The sequence below is a fragment of the Symsagittifera roscoffensis genome, chromosome 6 (assembly GCF_963678635.1).
Source record: "Symsagittifera roscoffensis chromosome 6, txSymRosc1.1, whole genome shotgun sequence".
NCBI lineage: Eukaryota > Metazoa > Xenacoelomorpha > Acoela > Convolutidae > Symsagittifera > Symsagittifera roscoffensis.
Window position 1 is genome coordinate 32,407,079 of NC_087067.1, and position 15,487 is coordinate 32,422,565.

Here is a 15,487-nt window from a genome sequence, read left to right on the forward strand (position 1 = left end):
TTTTTGTCAACTCCAAGTGCCTCATCACATATAATAGTCTTGAGGTCACAAAAGTCTCAATATTCAGGCTTCGCGCCCGGAGAGTCATACATTTTAAGCTGAATTTAGCTGAATTATTAATTGTATCTTCCAATATCTTGGTTTTAATTTTCAATGAATCATTCAAGCTTAAGCGTATGCCTAATAATTTAAGGGATGATATTTTCTTCAACTGTTTAGGCACGAAACCTAAACTCAGAATTTTGGTTTTATCTACATTTATAGCAAGTTTTGATATCAAATTGAACTTATTGATTTCATCAAGTAAATTTCCGATACAAGCGCGTTTAATGAAAACACTAATATCATCGGTGTAGGCCACAATTTTAAGTGCTTGGTTGGATTTGATAGATTTACTATAGCGTATGGCTTGGAGTAAAGGTTCCATTCCTAAAATGAACAAAAGCGCCGAAAGAGGGCATCCTTGTTTAATCCCATTGTCGACTCTAATTGATCGTGATAGGTAGCCACCTATTTCTATCATCGCTTTGGTATCAGTATATATGATGGATATCAAAGAAGTTATGATTTCCGGACAGCCTATGGCTGTTAAAACGTTCAAAATGTAATCACGGTCCATACGGTCAAAAGCCTTACTGAAATCGATGGCTACCACACAATTAGATTTTCCGAGTTTTTCTTGAGCTAATCTAGCCCTAATTATGGCTGTATGAATACTGCGCTTTGGCAAATAAGCAAGTTGATGTTTGCGTATTAGATTATTTGAAGGGTCTCTTAAACGAGATGCCAGAACATGGGAAAGAATTTTGAGATCAGTGTTAAGGAGGCTTATTGGTCGGAATTCGTCCACATTTAAACTGTTTTCAATTTTTGGGATGAGTTTTATTATTGAAATGAGAAACGACCTAGGTGCCGCTTTTTTGTAGCACATCGAGTTAAATAATTCAGCGAGCAACGGAGCGAAAAAATTTGAGTGGCTTTTATACAAGTCTGAAGTAAGACCATCAGATCCAGGTGCGCTATTTTTACTTAATTTATTTATAGCTTGCTTCACTTCCTCTTCACCTATTGGCAAATTATTAAACATTTTGGTAATTTTCTTTATTCGTTTTGAATTTCGCAGCTTGAAAACATTCAAAAGCTCCTCCTTAGGTGCGTAGTTGGCGTCAGCAACCGTTTTTTTATAGTAAATATTGGTGTAAAAGCTCGAGAATTCGTTCAAAATTTCATCAATGTCATTGGAAATTTCACCATTTTTCAGCTTTATTTGCTTAATACTTTTATTAACTTTGAAGTAACTTAGCAGTGATTTAAGCGCACCCGAATCAGCATGGTTGAGGTCCAAATAAAATCCACGAATGGACTTAAATTTGGTCCTCAAGTCCATCACATTTTCCAAAATTCCAATTAAGGGTAAAAAATGTAGACAATAGTACTGAACTATGCAAACTGCCTGTCTGGAGTTTAAAGCTCAGACCTCTATTAACGAAAAAGACTGTTTTTCTAGAGGTAAGAGCATCTAGTTTTTTAAATTTTAGACCTAAAATGTAGTGTTTATGCGACGTTTTCCCACGTTCTGGCTTTCTTATTGGAACAAGGATGCCTAGAGGTTTCAGCTTCTCAGTGAAACCGCTGCTCTTTAGAAATTGAAAGCACAACATTATGAAAAAGTTTATGTATGAGAAGTTTTTAGACTCGATACCTGTTGTTCTCTTTTTTGCAGTTTTGATGGATCCTGCTTCTCCGCGTCTGGGCTGCTGTGTCGTCTCTGTGATTTCTGCCGCTGAACGCCCCACTCCTTCTGAGGCTACTGCGCGCCTTCATCACATGCCAGTCCTCCTCATCCATTCGGCCCTCAGAGGCCGGAGTCCCATAAGCAGAATTGCTTGTGGCCAAATCAGATGTCGTCTGGTTGACCTCTGGTGGTTGTTGTCTCCTGATCCGAAACCAGGAATCATCATGACCAATATAAGGCTTTTTCTCTTCCTTGCATAGACTGCAGGAATGGATTGACGGGACATGCGCGTTGAAGGGTAGATCGAGCCATTTGAATGGCCGAGTTTTGACAGCGTTGAACGACCACTGCCTCAGGTCAGTTTCAGCGCTCTCATTGGGGATTCTGATAATGGCCGAAGCTTTACCGTTGAAGAAGCTCCCCTGTCCACACTTCTCGCGTTGACACGTAACTTCTCCCTCCACATGAACTGTTGGGGGGGGCTGCAGGGCTTCGAGGACTGCCTCATCTTCACAAAGCCCGGGCACCTGGTTCATGCGTAGCATGGCCGTCTTTGGAAACCCGGTTGGATCGTATCTCCAGAAGTGGTCACCCGTTGGGAAGATAGTTTTGTCAAGGAGCTGCAGTCCTTTTGTCTTCATGATGGTCAGGTCGTCCTCCGCCTCAGTTGGCGCGATAACGATTAAAGAATGTAATCTTTTTTCTTTGACAGTAGAGAAAGCTTTGGAGATGGTAATTTGATCTCGATGATGGGGTTTAAAGGAGGACAAGATGTCAACAATGGTTTTGTTTTGAGGCAGCTTCGAAACTAGCATTAGACTTGAAATGTTCTTTTGTAAAGGGAGGAATGATGGTCATTTTTAAGAATGAAGTGACTTTAATATGAGGTCTTGCAATGCCCTCAGCGAGAACTTCAGAGAAAGAAGGCGACTGGCTATCAGCCATGTCCAAAAGTAAGTAATGCGTGGAAAACAATGCAAATTTATCTTCAGTTTAATCTCGGTAACAAAAGAAAAGTTAATTTTGATATAATCACGAGCCAAATTATCACAACAATTAGGCTAAAAGCATCTATCAGTATCCTGGCTGGTATTCGACCATATGCCACTAACGTTGAGTGAGCGGCTATCATGCCATAGATGGTCATCTAAGACACCCTGTACACGCTCCGTAGGTTTTGACCAGCCGATTTGGCCATAAAACTCATTGGGCCAAAAAAATTCTGAAAATTGTCAATTTTTCAAATTTTGTTTGAATTGCATAAATTATAACGTGAGCGTGCAAAATTTTACATGGTATAAGAGCATATTTCTACTCTCGCGTTTTAAAAGTAATGTACATAGTTATATGCTAGTCAGGATATAAATGGAAGCGGAATTACTCAAATGCCTAAGGCAGAACCGCAGATTCTGTCTTTGTCCACATCGTTAAGCCCATGTCGTATGTAACGGCACAAACGCAGATGGTTATAATGTAGTCTACTGTACTCTTACGATAGAATTACTAGCCAGCAGGGGAGTTTTGTTAGGGCGAAGTGTCGTTATGGCTACCTCTTTTCAACTTTCCCCCTTGACCTTTCATAAGTTGGTCCGGGAGCAACCCAGCTCTCAACCCAGTCGGATAAATATAAATTTTTATGATGCGAGCTGTTTTTTCATTGTTGTGTTCAAGGCATGTACCAAAATTAGGAAAAGGTTTAGTTATCGCTTCTCGGCCTTTTGACTAAGATCATGTGTAGTATCTGTTCTTGTCAGCTTAATATCTGGCATGCTGGGCATAGCCTGGCACCAATATTAAACTGATTTTTACATCCCGAGTTAACACCGAAGCTTGCTTCAGTTGACTCACGGATTGTTCCGGTCTTACACTACCATTGGCATCAGTCCACCTGAAAATTCTGAACCCGCACTATGCAATTTAACTTAACAGAGTGAAGATGTCAGTATGAAGAGTCTAATTGAGCCTGGTGAATTGCGCGAACGGCCATATCTTGCCCAAAAAACTTAAGACTTCCAATTTTTTCTATTTCTATCGTAAGAACATCGTCAAATCTTGGGGGACTGAGAAAATGAACCACTTTCGTCGAACCAGTTCAAAGTTATGAGTTCTTGAAAGCTCGGTGATGCCAAAAAGTTAAGCCTAATCGAGCGTGGTGCAAAAAACGAAAATTTCAAAATTTTTGTTCTTTTCTGTCTAAATTTTATTTTTTCAATATCGTATCATTATTTTGGACTCAGAACAATTCCAACGATCCCAAAACGACTTCTCTAGCTTCAGTGTTCGTGGAGTAATCATCAGTTGAAATTTTGGGGGGAGCTGAAATTCGGCCATTTTGGAAGAAAATCGACCTAAAAGCTAACTTTTCAGTTAGTGCAGTTTTTTTTCTTGCATTTTTCATAAAATGGGGTGCTCTTTGCTGTCGCAGAGTGCATTCAAAGAAAACTTATCAAATAGATTTGAATACTTACCTATTTAATAAGTTTATCACAACAATTAGGCTAAAAGCATCTATCAGTATCCTGGCTGGTATTCGACCATATGCCACTAACGTTGAGTGAGCGGCTATCATGCCATAGATGGTCATCTAAGACACCCTGTACACGCTCCGTAGGTTTTGACCAGCCGATTTGGCCATAAAACTCATTGGGCCAAAAAAATTCTGAAAATTGTCAATTTTTCAAATTTTGTTTGAATTGCATAAATTATAACGTGAGCGTGCAAAATTTTACATGGTATAAGAGCATATTTCTACTCTCGCGTTTTAAAAGTAATGTACATAGTTATATGCTAGTCAGGATATAAATGGAAGCGGAATTACTCAAATGCCTAAGGCAGAACCGCAGATTCTGTCTTTGTCCACATCGTTAAGCCCATGTCGTATGTAACGGCACAAACGCAGATGGTTATAATGTAGTCTACTGTACTCTTACGATAGAATTACTAGCCAGCAGGGGAGTTTTGTTAGGGCGAAGTGTCGTTATGGCTACCTCTTTTCAACTTTCCCCCTTGACCTTTCATAAGTTGGTCCGGGAGCAACCCAGCTCTCAACCCAGTCGGATAAATATAAATTTTTATGATGCGAGCTGTTTTTTCATTGTTGTGTTCAAGGCATGTACCAAAATTAGGAAAAGGTTTAGTTATCGCTTCTCGGCCTTTTGACTAAGATCATGTGTAGTATCTGTTCTTGTCAGCTTAATATCTGGCATGCTGGGCATAGCCTGGCACCAATATTAAACTGATTTTTACATCCCGAGTTAACACCGAAGCTTGCTTCAGTTGACTCACGGATTGTTCCGGTCTTACACTACCATTGGCATCAGTCCACCTGAAAATTCTGAACCCGCACTATGCAATTTAACTTAACAGAGTGAAGATGTCAGTATGAAGAGTCTAATTGAGCCTGGTGAATTGCGCGAACGGCCATATCTTGCCCAAAAAACTTAAGACTTCCAATTTTTTCTATTTCTATCGTAAGAACATCGTCAAATCTTGGGGGACTGAGAAAATGAACCACTTTCGTCGAACCAGTTCAAAGTTATGAGTTCTTGAAAGCTCGGTGATGCCAAAAAGTTAAGCCTAATCGAGCGTGGTGCAAAAAACGAAAATTTCAAAATTTTTGTTCTTTTCTGTCTAAATTTTATTTTTTCAATATCGTATCATTATTTTGGACTCAGAACAATTCCAACGATCCCAAAACGACTTCTCTAGCTTCAGTGTTCGTGGAGTAATCATCAGTTGAAATTTTGGGGGGAGCTGAAATTCGGCCATTTTGGAAGAAAATCGACCTAAAAGCTAACTTTTCAGTTAGTGCAGTTTTTTTTCTTGCATTTTTCATAAAATGGGGTGCTCTTTGCTGTCGCAGAGTGCATTCAAAGAAAACTTATCAAATAGATTTGAATACTTACCTATTTAATAAGTTTATCACAACAATTAGGCTAAAAGCATCTATCAGTATTCTGGCTGGTATTCGACCATATGCCACTAACGTTGAGTGAGCGGCTATCATGCCATAGATGGTCATCTAAGACACCCTGTACACGCTCCGTAGGTTTTGACCAGCCGATTTGGCCATAAAACTCATTGGGCCAAAAAAATTCTGAAAATTGTCAATTTTTCAAATTTTGTTTGAATTGCATAAATTATAACGTGAGCGTGCAAAATTTTACACGGTATAAGAGCATATTTCTACTCTCGCGCGAGGACGAGTGTTTTAAAAGTAATGTACATAGTTATATGCTAGTCAGGATATAAATGGAAGCGGAATTACTCAAATGCCTAAGGCAGAACCGCAGATTCTGTCTTTGTCCACATCGTTAAGCCCATGTCGTATGTAACGGCACAAACGCAGATGGTTATAATGTAGTCTACTGTACTCTTACGATAGAATTACTAGCCAGCAGGGGAGTTTTGTTAGGGCGAAGTGTCGTTATGGCTACCTCTTTTCAACTTTCCCCCTTGACCTTTCATAAGTTGGTCCGGGAGCAACCCAGCTCTCAACCCAGTCGGATAAATATAAAGTTTTATGATGCGAGCTGTTTTTTCATTGTTGTGTTCAAGGCATGTACCAAAATTAGGAAAAGGTTTAGTTATCGCTTCTCGGCCTTTTGGCTAAGATCATGTGTAGTATCTGTTCTTGTCAGCTTAATATCTGGCATGCTGGGCATAGCCTGGCACCAATATTAAACTGATTTTTACATCCCGAGTTAACACCGAAGCTTGCTTCAGTTGACTCACGGATTGTTCCGTCTTACACTACCATCGGCATCAGTCCACCTGAAAATTCTGAACCCGCACTATGCAATTTACCTTAACAGAGTGAAGATGTCAGTATGAAGAGTCTAATTGAGCCTGGTGAATTGCGCGAACGGCCATAACTTGCCCAAAAAACTTAAGACTTCCAAATTTTTCTATTTCTATCGTAAGAACATCGTCAAATCTTGGGGGACTGAGAAAATGAACCAATTTCGTCGAACCAGTTCAAAGTTATGATTGCTTGAAAGCTCGGTGATGCCAAAAAGTTAAGCCTAATCGAGCGTGGTGCAAAAAACGAAAATTTCAAAATTTTTGTTCTTTTCTGTCTAAATTTTATTTTTTCAATATCGTATCATTATTTTGGACTCAGAACAATTCCAACGAGCCCAAAACGACTTCTCTAGCTTCAGTGTTCGTGGAGTAATCATTAGTTGAAATTTTGGGGGGAGCTGAAATTCGGCCATTTTGGAAGAAAATCGACCTAAAAGCTAACTTATCAGTTAGTGCAGTTTTTTTTCTTGCATTTTTCATAAAATGGGGTGCTCTCTGCTGTCGCAGAGTGCATTCAAAGAAAACTTATCAAATAGATTTGAATACTTACCTATTTAATAAGTTTATCACAACAATTAGGCTAAAAGCATCTATCAGTATCCTGGCTGGTATTCGACCATATGCCACTAACGTTGAGTGAGCGGCTATCATGCCATAGATGGTCATCTAAGACACCCTGTACACGCTCCGTAGGTTTTGACCAGCCGATTTGGCCATAAAACTCATTGGGCCAAAAAAATTCTGAAAATTGTCAATTTTTCAAATTTTGTTTGAATTGCATAAATTATAACGTGAGCGTGCAAAATTTTACACGGTATAAGAGCATATTTCTACTCTCGCGCGAGGACGAGTGTTTTAAAAGTAATGTACATAGTTATATGCTAGTCAGGATATAAATGGAAGCGGAATTACTCAAATGCCTAAGGCAGAACCGCAGATTCTGTCTTTGTCCACATCGTTAAGCCCATGTCGTATGTAACGGCACAAACGCAGATGGTTATAATGTAGTCTACTGTACTCTTACGATAGAATTACTAGCCAGCAGGGGAGTTTTGTTAGGGCGAAGTGTCGTTATGGCTACCTCTTTTCAACTTTCCCCCTTGACCTTTCATAAGTTGGTCCGGGAGCAACCCAGCTCTCAACCCAGTCGGATAAATATAAAGTTTTATGATGCGAGCTGTTTTTTCATTGTTGTGTTCAAGGCATGTACCAAAATTAGGAAAAGGTTTAGTTATCGCTTCTCGGCCTTTTGGCTAAGATCATGTGTAGTATCTGTTCTTGTCAGCTTAATATCTGGCATGCTGGGCATAGCCTGGCACCAATATTAAACTGATTTTTACATCCCGAGTTAACACCGAAGCTTGCTTCAGTTGACTCACGGATTGTTCCGGTCTTACACTACCATCGGCATCAGTCCACCTGAAAATTCTGAACCCGCACTATGCAATTTACCTTAACAGAGTGAAGATGTCAGTATGAAGAGTCTAATTGAGCCTGGTGAATTGCGCGAACGGCCATAACTTGCCCAAAAAACTTAAGACTTCCAAATTTTTCTATTTCTATCGTAAGATCATCGTCAAATCTTGGGGGACTGAGAAAATGAACCAATTTGGTCGAACCAGTTCAAAGTTATGAGTTCTTGAAAGCTCGGTGATGCCAAAAAGTTAAGCCTAATCGAGCGTGGTGCAAAAAAAGAAAATTTCAAAATTTTTGTTCTTTTCTGTCTAAATTTTATTTTTTCAATATCGTATCACAATTTTGGACTCAGAACAATTCCAACGAGCCCAAAACGACTTCCTTAGCTTCAGTGTTCGTGGAGTAATCATCAGTTGAAATTTTGGGGGGAGCTGAAATTCGGCCATTTTGGAAGAAAATCGACCTAAAAGCTAACTGTTAAGTTAGTGCAATTTTTTTCTTGCATTTTTCATAAAATGGGGTGCTCTCTGCTGTCGCAGAGTGCATTCAAACAAACTTATCAAATAGATTTGAAAACTTACCTATTTAATAAATTTATCACAACATTTAGGCTAAAAGCATCTATCAGTATCCTGGCTGGTATTCGACCATATGCCACTAACGTTGAGTGAGCGGCTATCATGCCATAGATGGTCATCTAAAACACCTTGTACACGCTCCGTAGGTTTTGACCAGCCGATTTGGCCATAAAACTCATTGGGCCAAAAAAATTCTGAAAATTGTCAATTTTTCAAATTTTGTTTGAATTGCATAAATTATAACGTGAGCGTGCAAAATTTTACATGGTATAAGAGCATATTTCTACTCTCGCGCGAGGGCGAGTGTTTTAAAAGTAATGTACATAGTTATATGCTAGTCAGGATATAAATGGAAGCGGAATTACTCAAATGCCTAAGGCAGAACCGCAGATTCTGTCTTTGTCCACATCGTTAAGCCAATGTCGTATGTAACGGCACAAACGCAGATGGTTATAACGTAGTCTACTGTACTCTTACGATAGATTTACTAGCCAGCAGGGGAGTTTTGTTAGGGCGAAGTGTCCTTATGGCTACCTCTTTTCAACTTTCCCCCTTGACCTTTCATAAGTTGGTCCGGGAGCAACCCAGCTCTCAACCCAGTCGGATAAATATAAATTTTTATGATGCGAGCTGTTTTTTCATTGTTGTGTTCAAGGCATGTACCAAAATTAGGAAAAGGTTTAGCTATCGCTTCTCGGCCTTTTGGCTAAGATCATGTGTAGTATCTGTTCTTGTCAGCTTAATATCTGGCATGCTTGGCATAGCCTGGCACCAATATTAAACTGATTTTTACTTCCCGAGTTAACACCGAAGCTTGCTTCAGCTGACTCACGGATTGTCCCGGTCTTACACTACCATCGGGAGCAGTCCACCTGAAAATTCTGAACCTGCAAATTACCTTAATAGAGTGAAGATGTCAGTATGAAGAGTCTAATTGAGCCTGGTGAATTGCGCGAACGGCCATAACTTGCCCAAAAAACTTAAGACTTCCAAATTTTTCTATTTCTATCGTAAGATCATCGTCAAATCTTGGGGGACTGAGAAAATGAACCAATTTGGTCGAACCAGTTCAAAGTTATGAGTTCTTGAAAGCTCGGTGATGCCAAAAAGTTAAGCCTAATCGAGCGTGGTGCAAAAAAAGAAAATTTCAAAATTTTTGTTCTTTTCTGTCTAAATTTTATTTTTTCAATATCGTATCACAATTTTGGACTCAGAACAATTCCAACGAGCCCAAAACGACTTCTTTAGCTTCAGTGTTCGTGGAGTAATCATCAGTTGAAATTTTGGGGGGAGCTGAAATTCGGCCATTTTGGAAGAAAATCGACCTAAAAGCTAACTGTTAAGTTAGTGCAATTTTTTTCTTGCATTTTTCATAAAATGGGGTGCTCTCTGCTGTCGCAGAGTGCATTCAAACAAACTTATCAAATAGATTTGAAAACTTACCTATTTAATAAATTTATCACAACAATTAGGCTAAAAGCATCTATCAGTATCCTGGCTGGTATTCGACCATATGCCACTAACGTTGAGTGAGCGGCTATCATGCCATAGATGCTCATCTAAGACACCTTGTACACGCTCCGTAGGTTTTGACCAGCCGATTTGGCCATAAAACTCATTGGGCCAAAAAAATTCTGAAAATTGTCAATTTTTCAAATTTTGTTTGAATTGCATAAATTATAACGTGAGCGTGCAAAATTTTACATGGTATAAGAGCATATTTCTACTCTCGCGCGAGGGCGAGTGTTTTAAAAGTAATGTACATAGTTATATGCTAGTCAGGATATAAATGGAAGCGGAATTACTCAAATGCCTAAGGCAGAACCGCAGATTCTGTCTTTGTCCACATCGTTAAGCCCATGTCGTATGTAACGGCACAAACGCAGATGGTTATAACGTAGTCTACTGTACTCTTACGATAGATTTACTAGCCAGCAGGGGAGTTTTGTTAGAGCGAAGTGTCATTATGGCTACCTCTTTTCAACTTTCCCCCTTGACCTTTCATAAGTTGGTCCGGGAGCAACCCAGCTCTCAACCCAGTCGGATAAATATAAATTTTTATGATGCGAGCTGTTTTTTCATTGTTGTGTTCAAGGCATGTACCAAAAGTAGGAAAAGGTTTAGCTATCGCTTCTCGGCCTTTTGGCTAAGATCATGTGTAGTATCTGTTCTTGTCAGTTTAATATCTGGCATGCTGGGCATAGCCTGGCACCAGTATTAAACTGATTTTTACTTCCCGAGTTAACACCGAAGCTTGCTTCAGTTGACTCACGGATTGTCCCGGTCTTACACTACCATCGGGAGCAGTCCACCTGAAAATTCTGAACCTGCAAATTACCTTAATAGAGTGAAGATGTGAGTATGAAGAGTCTAATTGAGCCTGGTGAATTGCGCGAACGGCCATAACTTGCCCAAAAAACTTAAGACTTCCAAATTTTTTCTATTTCTATCGTAAGACCATCGTCAAATCTTGGGGGACTGAGAAAATGAACCAATTTCGTCGAACCAGTTCAAAGTTATGAGTTCTTGAAAGCTCGGTGATGCCAAAAAGTTAAGCCTAATCGAGCGTGGTGCAAAAAACGAAAATTTCAAAATTTTTGTTCTTTTCTGTCTAAATTTTATTTTTTCAATATCGTATCACAATTTTGGACTCAGAAAAATTCCAACGAGCCCAAAACGACTTCTTTAGCTTCAGTGTTCGTGGAGTAATCATCAGTTGAAATTTTGGGGGGAGCTGAAATTCGGCCATTTTGGAAGAAAATCGACCTAAAAGCTAACTTTTAAGTTAGTGCAATTTTTTTCTTGCATTTTTCATAAAATGGGGTGCTCTCTGCTGTCGCAGAGTGCATTCAAACAAACTTATCAAATAGATTTGAAAACTTACCTATTTAATAAGTTTATCACAACAATTAGGCTTTCAAATAATTTATTAACGATTGTAATTACAAATTACAAAAAAGGAAAGCAATTAGTTACACATATTTAGTTACAGTTAGCAGAAAAGAAATACGACATCAAATGTAATATAATACACCATGAAGATAATCATTTTATGGAATGGAACCAAGTTTTTTGAGATATTCAGATGTATCTTGACACCATGATGATATCAGCTTAGCTACAATGTATTTCATGCCTATTACATTTTCTTCAACAAGCAGATCTTTTATTGAATTGAAATTAAGTTTTTCTTTAAAAGTAGAGCAGTTTTCACAAGCGAAAAACAAATGTTGCATGGTTTCGAACTCTCTTTCACAAGAGTAACAAAGGGGGTGGTCCACCAAATTTTTAATCCATTTCCTGGGCTTATCCAGATAACTGTTTAAGAAAAATAAGTAGAGAATGTTTTTATCTAGAGGGGTGAACTTTTTATGTTTCCATATTTTGGTTAGGAATTGAAAAATCAAAGATTTGTCTGATAGATTAAGATCCGGGTAGAAATTCGCAATTTTTCTAGCTATAACCTTCGTTTTATAATTTGGAAGCATCAACTCTGCATAAAGACTAGACATGTTCATCTTCATAGGATTAATTACTTTTCCATTTTGAACTAGCTGAAAACTATCTCGAGCAAACTCGAGAATGAAAATGTTTTTTTTTAATTAAGAAATTTTTGAAGGATCTGAAAATCTTAGATTTTTTGAAGTAGATCACTTCTTTGTTGCTACCCAAGGTATTAAATAGGGATACCATGTCGAAAATTTTTGCAGCCGCAATATAAAAATTTAAATTTTTGAAGCCTGTGCCTCCATTATTGAATGGAAGGTATAAGATCTGCTTGTTGATTGAATGTTTTCCTCCAAGCCATACACTGTTAATCAATTTCATTTCTAACCTATCAATGAAAGTTTTTGTCAACTCCAAGTGCCTCATCACATATACGAGTCTTGAGGTCACAAAAGTCTCAATATTCAGGCTTCGCGCCCGGAGAGTCATACATTTTAAGCTGAATTTAGCTGAATTATTAATCGTATCTTCCAATATCTTGGTTTTAATTTTCAATGAATCATTCAAGCTTAAGCGTATGCCTAATAATTTAAGGGATGATACTTTCTTCAACTGTTTAGGCACGAAACCTAAACTCAGAACGTTGGTTTCATCTACATTTATAGCAAGTTTTGATATCAAATTGAACTTATTGATTTCATCAAGTAAATTTCCGATACAAGCGCGTTTAATGAAAACACTAATATCATCGGCGTAGGCCACAATTTTAAGTGCTTGGTTGGATTTGATAGAAATATTATAGCGTATGGCTTGGAGTAAAGGTTGCATTCCTAAAATGAACAAAAGCGCCGAAAGAGGGCATCCTTGTTTAATCCCATTGTCGACTCTAATTGATCGTGATAGGTAAGCCACCTATTTCTATCATCGCTTTGGTATCAGTTTATATGATGGATATCAAAGAAGTTATGATTTCTGGACAGCCTATGGCTGTTAAAACGTTCAAAATGTAATCACGGTCCATACGATCAAAAGCCTTACTGAACTCGATGGCTACCACACAATTAGATTTTCCGAGTTTTTCTTGAGCTAATCTAGCCCTAATTATGGCTGTATGAATACTGCGCTTTGGCAAATAAGCAAGTTGATGTTTGCGTATTAGATTATTTGAAGGGTCTCTTAAACGAGATGCCAGAACATGAGAAAGAATTTTGAGATCAGTGTTAAGGAGGCTTATTGGTCGGAATTCGTCCACATTTAAACTGTTTTCAATTTTTGGGATGAGTTTTATTATTGAAATGAGAAACGACCTAGGTGCCGCTTTATTGTAGCACATCGAGTTAAATAATTCAGCGAGCAACGGAGCGAAAAAATTTGAGTGGCTTTTATACAAGTCTGAAGTAAGACCATCAGATCCAGGTGCGCTATTTTTATTTAATTTATTTATAGCTTGCTTCACTTCCTCTTCACCTATCGGCGAATTATTAAACATTTTGGTAATTTTCTTTATTCGTTTTGAATTCCGCAGCTTAAAAACATTCAAAAGCTCCTCCCTAGGTGCGTAGTTGGCGTCAGCAACCGTTTTTTTATAGTAAATATTGGAGTAAAAGCTCGAGAATTCGTTCAAAATTTCATCAATGTCATTGGAAATTTCACCACTTTTCAGCTTTATTTGCTTAATACTTTTATTAACTTTGAAGTAACTTAGCAGTGATTTAAGCGCACCCAAATCACCATGGTTGAGGTCTAAATAAAATCCACGAATGGACTTAAATTTGGTCCTCAAGTCCATCTCATCTCGGAGAGAAGAGTAAGGACAGTTGGCCTGTCTAGAGGCCAACTGGGGCTGTCTGGTTGTCTCTGAATTGATGGAATGTATATCTGCAGGCTTACTACTTTGTATGTAGGGGGCGATATTTTTATTCAATTGTCTATGGCCATTAATGCATAAAAAACGCAACCAGTCACGAAGTCTGGCTTTAAATTTGTCGTATGTCCCTGATAATGGCAGTTTCAGAGACTCATCAGACAGCCCCTGGAGTGTTTCTACCAGTTCTGAAGGCTCATTGTGCTCTCTAACTACGTTATAATTCAATTTCCAGTAACTTTGGCCATTTACATGCATAAAATCTTGAAAATTTGAAAAACATGCATGTAATGCATTATGGTCGCTATAATTTGTGTATAATGTAGTCAAGGTCGTTATTTCGTCAATTTTATTGCTAAAAATGTAGTCTAGACGCGATTCGGATTTTGATTTTTGGTCAAAATGGGTGGGATACACTTTCTTCCAGACCTTGAAAAGGTCAAAGCATCCAATTGATTCGAAAATGTTGCAAATTATGTGATATCTTTGGACCTGCCGGTCACTACGATGTAATGCAAGATTGCATAATTCAGAACTTCGGCAGTTAAAATCACCCCCAACCAAAATCAATGTATCTCTCCGTTGCTCGGCTAATTTGTTAGCTAGGCCAGTAAGGACTGAGTAGTCCTTGCTGAGGGGATTGATATATATAGAGCAGTAAATGCTGCCAGATTTTGACTCTTTCAGAGCCAAAGCCATGTGGCTTTGGTAAAAACTCTGAATTTTCCATTTATTGGGAAATAATAAAAGTAAACGTCCTGAGTTATTTTGGCTGCATGGCTGGATTAGATAATTCAATTTATAGCTGGTCAAAATGGCCTTATGCTTTGAGCTTAATACATACATTTTTGTTTCTTGTAACGCTATAACGTAGTCATGATGTAATTTCCCCCCATGTTTTGGCTTATTCAGATCAACCAGGATGCCTAGAAGTTTGAGGTGGTTACCTAGACCTCTACAGTTTAATGTATAAAAGCACGTCATGACTATATTATAAGTCTGTTGGAAATAATTTTGCATGCGAATTTGAATATTTAAAGATAGCCGGTTTCATGATGTTATTCGGGGTTCTATGATTAAAGACCCGATGGGGTTTTAAAATCACCACCACCAAAATCAACGTATCTCCCCGTTGCCTATCATGCTTTCTAGCTAGGGCTGTGGGGATTGATGCAAATAGAGTAGTATATACTGCCAGATTCTGACTTTGTCAAAGCCGAAAATTTTCGGATTTGGTAAAATCTCTGAAAATTCCAGTTTTCGGTTGAGAAAAAGTTCAAAATTTCTAACTTACACTGTTTGCATGTTTGGAATGATTTATACAGTTTAAAATTGATCAAGATGGCGTTTTCTTTTAAGCTTAATACATACAGTTTTGATTCTGGAAATGCTATAACGTAGCCATGTCGTACTTTTCTTTCAAAATTTGGCTTGCTGAGGTCAATATAGATGCAATTCATACTGATGTGGTCCTTATAACCTCTAGGACGTTCTGAAAACAGGCACGTCTTGACTAAGTTATAAGTTTTTCCTATGCAAATCGCATGCAAAGTTACTAATTTCGTCTTAGCCGTTATTACGATGTAAGTCAAGGTTAAATGTACCAGTAAGTGATGTCTTGCATTACCCATCGACAAGAAAACT

The 15,487-nt window shown here is 38.3% G+C and overlaps 6 non-coding genes across 6 annotated transcripts; all 6 read left to right on the forward strand.

The window, feature by feature from the left end:
• The first annotated feature begins 3,437 nt into the window (after nucleotides 1–3,437).
• On the forward strand, nucleotides 3,438–3,628 carry LOC134849704 (U2 spliceosomal RNA). The gene has a single exon (XR_010163715.1). It is a non-coding gene; the product is annotated as a U2 spliceosomal RNA (small nuclear RNA).
• Nucleotides 3,629–4,874: 1,246 nt separating this feature from the next.
• On the forward strand, nucleotides 4,875–5,065 carry LOC134849705 (U2 spliceosomal RNA). Its single transcript, XR_010163716.1, has one exon. It is a non-coding gene; the product is annotated as a U2 spliceosomal RNA (small nuclear RNA).
• A 1,258-nt stretch (nucleotides 5,066–6,323) lies between these two features.
• On the forward strand, nucleotides 6,324–6,513 carry LOC134849652 (U2 spliceosomal RNA). Its single transcript, XR_010163666.1, has one exon. It is a non-coding gene; the product is annotated as a U2 spliceosomal RNA (small nuclear RNA).
• A 1,258-nt stretch (nucleotides 6,514–7,771) lies between these two features.
• On the forward strand, nucleotides 7,772–7,962 carry LOC134849490 (U2 spliceosomal RNA). Its single transcript, XR_010163507.1, has one exon. It is a non-coding gene; the product is annotated as a U2 spliceosomal RNA (small nuclear RNA).
• A 1,256-nt stretch (nucleotides 7,963–9,218) lies between these two features.
• LOC134849520 (U2 spliceosomal RNA) lies at nucleotides 9,219–9,409 on the forward strand. Its single transcript, XR_010163537.1, has one exon. It is a non-coding gene; the product is annotated as a U2 spliceosomal RNA (small nuclear RNA).
• Nucleotides 9,410–10,658: 1,249 nt separating this feature from the next.
• On the forward strand, nucleotides 10,659–10,849 carry LOC134849369 (U2 spliceosomal RNA). The gene has a single exon (XR_010163391.1). It is a non-coding gene; the product is annotated as a U2 spliceosomal RNA (small nuclear RNA).
• Nucleotides 10,850–15,487: the final 4,638 nt, after the last annotated feature.